Source organism: Gavialis gangeticus, unplaced genomic scaffold (genome assembly GCF_001723915.1).
Source record: "Gavialis gangeticus isolate Ggan-Ray unplaced genomic scaffold, GavGan_comp1, whole genome shotgun sequence".
NCBI lineage: Eukaryota > Metazoa > Chordata > Crocodylia > Gavialidae > Gavialis > Gavialis gangeticus.
In genome coordinates this window covers 38,276,823-38,283,904 of record NW_017729028.1, presented here as the reverse complement: position 1 = coordinate 38,283,904, position 7,082 = coordinate 38,276,823, and the positions used below count along the sequence as shown (strand labels likewise).

The window sequence follows — 7,082 nt, the reverse complement described above, 5'->3', positions numbered from 1 at the left end:
GGGCTAGAAGATCTGCTAGGTCCCTTCCGACCCTTAATCTAAGCTATGAAACTATGAAACTATCTTTGACCATTTTAGTCATATTGCACACTACTACAGTAGGCAAATGGCCAGGGAAGTAATCGTAATTTTGGAATCCTTCTCTTTTGTAGTAGATAGTAGAGAGACAAGGCAGGAAAAATACCTTATATTAGGCAGAAACTGGTGCTCTTGGCTGTTCCCTTTCTCAATGGGAAATAGGAGTATTAGAAAAAGATCCCAGCATTCATGTCATGATGTTTCATGCAAGGTCAGTAGTGAATAAAACATCAGCCATTCATGAATTGCTAAGAGATGAGGCCCTGATCCTCTACATACAAGACCTGGATGGATGATACTGTAGGATCAGTTTAAGTGTTGTTGGTTTCAGTCAGGTATGTGGTGCAGTGTGGACCAGAGGACTTGTCAGGGAGGTGATACAATTATATTGTTTACATTCACCTTAATAGAGAGGATGTAGCCAACAAGTGAATTTAATATAATAGCATATCACATGTAAAAGGCACAGACCTTGACTGGAAAGGTTCATAATCTGTGTTCTAAGAAGATGCAGCAAATTTGTGCCTCTTGCACAGTGTCAGTGCATCAGCTGATTCACAGTTACTGCTCCATGTGTCTTCTCTATCCTGTGATACATGGTGGAAATTAAGGCACAGTAAGCTAAGTTTTATTTAGGGCAGTGATTCTCAGTCGGGATGGGTGCTGCAAGATCCTTTTAAGGTTATTAGCCTTTTAGATTATTTTATTTTAAACCTCCTTTTAAATTATTAGCACATTTAGGTGTGTAAACACTGCCAAGTGATTCACAAAATAAACCCAGACATTTCAGATAGGAATCCATAGTGTGAAAAGCATTTTGGCCTATCGTGGTCTTTCTGAGTTCTTTGCAGCAAAAGAATTGCTCTATTATTTTTCCATAGCCAGGAACCGAATGAAAGCTAAGAGCTGGCATTCTCTGAAGGGGGCTTGCATCTAACGAAGTGTGCCTTGAGCTTAGAAAAGTTCAGAGCCAGTGATTTGGGGGCTTACTGTGGGAGAGAGAAAACACACGAAACGATTAAAGTGGATCAGATTATATCAAGTCAGTTTCTTCCCTCTTCCCCTTTAACTCAGTATAATTTCTTCATCTGTCCAGATCCTGAGTGACCTGGCAAAAATGAACCCCTTGTTAATTTTGCCATTTGTCTGTATAATAGGCCAGATCTTCATCTTCTTTCTATCATTTTAACTCCACTGATTTCTATTTCTGAATTTATTGTCTTTATATGTAAGTTAATTAGTAATATGACTTTTTCATTATTTGATATTTATTTTTAGCACACAAAGAAAATAATTTAGCAATTGAGTCATATTTCATATTGGATCAAGGAACTGGAAATGAATTAATCCTTTTTTGTCTTCTTCCTGGTTAGAGATTATTTATGGCAGTTCCTGGAACAATGGCGTTAAGTGACAGCAATATCAGGATCCCTTGCTGGTAAACTTTATGAGTCAGATTCTGTTCTCAATGGCCGTGTCTACGTGAGATGCTGACTACACAGTTGTAACTCGGGTTACTGCGCAGTAGTGTTACTAAACAGCTTTTAGGTGATGCTGACTGCACAGTAACTCGTTACTACTGTGCAGTAGTGTCACATCACGCAGTACTAACGAGCTACTGTGTAGTCAGTCATGTAGATATGACCAGTGATTGCAAATTAAAGTAAAATTCTGCATCCAGTGGGTTACTGATCAGGAATCTGTTCTATATCTTATTGATGTAGGGTAGTAGGATTCTTCAAGCCTGGATGTCTTCTGAAAAAGATGCTCAAGTCAACTGCACTGCTGCCATGGAGCTGGCACTGGGAGATAATGGTCTCCGAGACCAGGCCCCATGACCGTGAAGCTCAGGCTGGGAGATAAGGGTCTCCCAGCACTGGCTCTACAGCCATGGAGCTGGCTCTGGGAGGTCCCTGGTGTCAGTGGCTGGAAAGCCTGCTCAGCTCTGTGAGCACAGAGCTGGGTAGGGAACAGGCTAAGAAGCTTGTTCCCTGCTCTGCTCTGTGAGAGTGGAGCTGGCTGGGGAAGAGGATCCCCAGCCTGTTCCCCACTCAGCTCCATGTTCATGGAGCTGAGTGGGGAACAAGCTCCCCAGCCTCCACCCCACAGTTGCAGAGTGGGGGCTGGGAACTGTCCTGGTCAGGGACAGATCCCATCCCCATGCCCCAGACGGGTGATCGAGGCATGGGGCTTGGAAATAGCTGCAGGGGTTGGGTAGGTCCCGGCCTCCTGCCCTGACCTGCTGGTGGGGCAGCTAGCAGTGAGCTAGCTGCTAGATGCCCTACCAGTGGATTGGGGCAGGGGGCTGGGACTTGCTCCTTCCCTGAAGCTCTTTCCAAATCCCTTGTCCCTGACTGGGGAGCTGAGGCCAGGAGCTCCCTGATGCCAAGGCAGGGGGATGTTTTGCCTGCCCCAGCAGCAGGTAGCCCCCAGGGGCAGGGTGTAATTGCCCAGCTGTCTCCCTGCCAGCCCCTGAGCTAGCACCAAGGGAAGTCTAGAGCTCCCCCTGGTGGCAGCAGGGTCCCATTGCAGAGCCCCAGGAAGTGGGAGCAGTTTACTGCCATTAATAGCAAATCTGCTCCTGCTTCCCTGCATGTGTAAACACCTGCCAGGGAGCATTTACTTGCAAGTAGTTTACTCATGAGTAAATTGATCCTGTATCAAATGCATGTGTTGACACACCCACTGAGTGTATTACAACTAGAATTGTGTAATTCTCTGACCACATAATGATCTAATGGTGGTCTAGGCTTAAACTATATAGCTATGAAAAGATTCAGTATGAAGCTTATGGATCCTATTGTATCTCAAACATACTCTAGATGGTCTAAATGAGCAGCTTAGCCAACCTAGGTGCATTCTTCCAAAAGAGAATGAACAGATTAAGGAAAGAAAAATGCTTCTTTGTTTTTCTTGTTAGGAGGCAACATAGGAACATTTTGTTAACAGCACAATGGGCTAGTTCAGTTGTGCAGCAAAAATGTTTGGGGCAATTTATTGTCTTGATCCTAACACTTTCAATGTGGCCTGTGCCTGTCCTTTTTGTTTTTATTTTAGTCTTTTGTTATTCAAAGCTATATTGCAATAAATGAGATATTGGGTAAAATTTTCAAATACTTCTAAGTGATTCAGAAGCCAATATCTCACTTGAAATATTACTTATTGACAAAAACTTGGTCTTATGTATTCTAACTGCAAGGTCAGAGTCACCATTCTGTCAACTGATTCTTCAACTACATTTAACATATAAGATCCTGTAATCTTTTATGTAATGAAAAGTAAAGGAATAAGGTGAAAAGTGAGCTTATTCTTCATTATCTGGATTTACTTTTAATTCATATATTTATAGATGCCGCAAGATTGCACAAAGTGTAAAACAGTAAAAATCTGGCAAAGTCATGTACAATGCTCATGGAGCAGAATGAAAGCTTTTATTATCTATTTTGCACACTTCACAGAGGTATAAATTTCACACCAATTTTAGGTAGCTGCTAAGGACTTTGGTGCACAACACTTTTACACCAGTGTAATCATATTTTACTCTGGTGTGAATAAAGGAGATACATGCATGACCTACAGCCCTACATCAATGTAACATACTTGAATCTAATGTAAACTTATCCCAGGAAAAGTCAGGGCAAAACTACACTGGTGTAAGTTACACCACTGTGTTGTGTGTCTGCAGCTTTTTTGGGGTATGCATTTTCTGTAGACAACAGGCTGTTACCTGCTCCCGTGTCACCTAGTGATGACGTACTAGAATAGTGCTTGTTGCAAGTAGCTACCCCTGGATAGCTGCTTATCTATCTGTTCCCCATCCCAGTGTAATTTACATCAAGATATAGTGTTTCTGTCAATTACACTGGAGTATGTGTGTGGAGGCCCTAAGCACATAGCTGCCTGGAATATGGACTCTTATTTATTTTGATTATACAGTGTTTAACACAATGAGGCCCTGTTTGATTGTGTGCTACTACTGTATAGTTAAAGTAATACTAAATAGAAGATAAAATTGACTGCATGAGGTGCAAGGCAATGGAGTTAAGTCCAGATCTTCCAGATGAAACTGCACAAGTACAAGAGTGGGAAAAGAGAAGTGGCAAAAGTTGTTTTTTATTATTTAAAAAGAAGCAGTAACTGTTTTAAACTTTTGCATAATATTCAGATTTTATACCTGCCTTCTTGTTCCTTTCCAGCAGGTGCTGCTACTTCCAACAAAAGCTTTCTTTGTTAAAAGCCAGTCACAATGACTTCATCCTGTAGAAGCTGGATGTCCGTTTTGGTTTTACTCTAAAGCAGTCAGTTGTTGTTTATTCTCTGTTCCCCAAGTGATTTATAAGACTGGGGACCAGCAGGAAGAAAACAAAGGAAAATTTTTTTAATGGTGTTAGAGGGTCTAAACCTGCAAGTGCTCTGTGCATAAAACATCCCTTGAAATCAATGGCACTTATTTGAGCAGACTGCTTGCAGTCTATTCCCAAACCTATAGTCAAAGAAATCAAACTGCTCAGGGTAGGCAATGAAATGCATTAAAGGTTCTTGTAAAACATCAAAACACATACCAAGTTTTCTTAAAACAAGGAAAGTTTGCAATTTAAAAATGCCAAAGGAAACCAGTAGGCTTCCCACCCTTTTATGGACTCTATTTAGTGAAAAAGAGTGACAAATAATAGATTCACACAAAGCACTAAAAAGCCAAGGAGCAAATTCAAAAGGGTTGAAGTCAAGGACAAATTAATACAGTGATTGTGACAAACTGGGTTCTGGTTTTGGGCAGCGCATGTTGTCCCCACGTGCTCTGCCCCACTGTTTTTTTGTGCAGGTTTTTTTTAACCCTGGGATCTCCCTGAGTCAATCTCCTTCCTTGCCCACGCTGCTACGTGGCAGTGTAGAGAACACCCAAATGTGCAGTATGTGGCGCTGCAGATGTGTCTGCAGCACCACATACTGCACAGCTGCACTTGTCTGGACATGGCCCATGTTCCCACAAAACTTCTGTTTAAGCCAATGACCCGAGTAGAAGATTCATATACTGGATGAGATGCATTTTTCAACAGAGATGTTCTGATCTAGTGACAGCTTGGCTGGAGATCTAGAGAGCAGAAAATCTCCCAGTTTTCCCACTCCTCACCTATCCCCAGACTATCCATGTTGTTCCCATAAACTTCAGTTCCTTTTCTATGCAACTCCCTGCTGTGCAACTGTACTAGTCCTACCACCAAGGGGCCCTCTATGTTCAGAAAGAAGGGGATTGGATTTGTCAATGAATATTCTCTATAATGTTGTTTTGGAAGTGGTGTAGAGATGAGATTGCATAAAAATGTCAGTATTGCCAACTCATTATTCTCTTACAAGTTTTATGGTAGTTTGGAGTGAAACTCTGGCTCCTCTTAAAGCTCTCATTGACTTCAGTGGAACCAGCATTTAATTCCTCATGTTTTATTTAAGACACCCCCCCCCCATTTCTGAAGACCAATAACCTCCATAACTTCATTTAAAAATTTTCTAAATGTCTAACCCTTATATTTGAATGAAAAAGCTTAATAACTGGACCTGAGTGAACCCTAGAGACTCAAAAAACAGAAATAAATAAAAGATTCTGGACTATATTGTAATTATTTTAAATCTCATGGGTTTTCAGCCACTCCCAGTTTTGCAGATCTGAGACAAGTTCTGAATGTTTGAGTTAGCTACATAGCACAGCATGTACAGTGGGCATGTTTGATAAACTCTTAACTAGAACTTGAGAAGATGCTCAAGAAATGTACCCAAATTACACATAGAAAAAATGGAGATAAAATGTATCTTGTTCTCTTAATAGATACTGTTTGTAATTTACACAAGGTTATCAGTAATCTTCTAAAAGTTATCAATAAGTAATAGTTATACATCCCTGAAGGCCCCAATATATGCCAGTTCAGAAGTATACTCATAGCATTATAGAAAATAAGTTATTGAGGCTTAAGAGGTAATCTAGTCTCTCCTCCTGCCCAAAGGCAGGGCCAACTATACTGAAGCTATATCTGACAGGTATTTGGCTATGCTACTTTTATAAACGTCCAGTGACAGAGGTTCTGCCACATTGTGAGGTAATCTCTTCCAGTGTTTAACTGTCCTTACAGTTATATGCCAGCATATCTTTGTCATTCAGAGATTTCTCTGTCTCTGTGAGTAGGTGTTTGTTCCAGATAAGGAATTAAGATTTTACTTGCCACATTTTTGCTGTATGCAGGAAGATTAATCATACATATTTAGAATGGTTCCTAGCTCTTTCAGAATGATTTTAGTGACAAATCTAGCAGTATCCTGGTTTAATAAGTTTAAAAGTTACCACTCTTGCTTTTTGACTGTTATGAGTACCTTGTTAGTATGAATGTAACAATAATGACTCTGAACCCCAGCAGAAATGGGTGGTGATATGTCCTCTCCTCTTCATCCTTATAAGGAATACCAATCCAGCTATGACAGACAACTCCTAGCCCAGTCCTTGCAATGAGGATACAGAAGGAAAAGTATTTTTCCACCTTCTCCCTTTTCTTGCCTTTATGTAGGATTTAGCATAGTCAAGCCTTAAGATTTTAAATTTAATTAAAACATAGCAGACAGAAAAAATGAGAGCTGTTTTGAAACTTACAAGTCCAGATTCAGACTTTTGTGACTTGGAATCATATCTAATAAAATGAATATATAAAACTTACACCAGAGTGTAAATGTTGCATATATAAAATTGGAGGTGCATTATATGTAATAACACTTATCACTTATATAGCCCTTTCCTTTTCTAGATTTCAAAGCAGTTTACAAAGGCAATTATCATTACTTTCCCTATTTTACACGTAGGGAAAATGAAGCAAGGAGAGAAGAAGGGAATTGCCAGAGGTTTTGCAGTGAGTCAGTGGCAAAGCCAGGAAGGGAAGTGAAATCTCCGGAGCATGAGTGACTGGTGCCTCCTGAATCTGGGGGAGCACTCACAGAAGCCGCCGATGGTGGTCCTCTCAGAGGGG

At 40.7% G+C, this 7,082-nt stretch overlaps 1 protein-coding gene across 3 annotated transcripts in view; it reads left to right on the top strand.

Annotated features, from left to right (window-relative positions):
- CLIC5 (chloride intracellular channel 5) overlaps positions 1 to 7,082 on the top strand; it is a 141,061-nt gene that overhangs the window by 4,569 nt on the left and 129,410 nt on the right. Inside the window, exon 1 of one of the 3 annotated variants that reach the window (XM_019520975.1) lies at positions 5,018 to 6,965. The exons of the other annotated variants lie outside the window; for them this stretch is intronic. The gene's annotated coding sequence lies outside the window, so the exon portion shown is untranslated. Of the gene's footprint in view, positions 1 to 5,017; positions 6,966 to 7,082 lie in introns of those variants that run through there. 3 annotated transcript variants of the gene reach the window in all.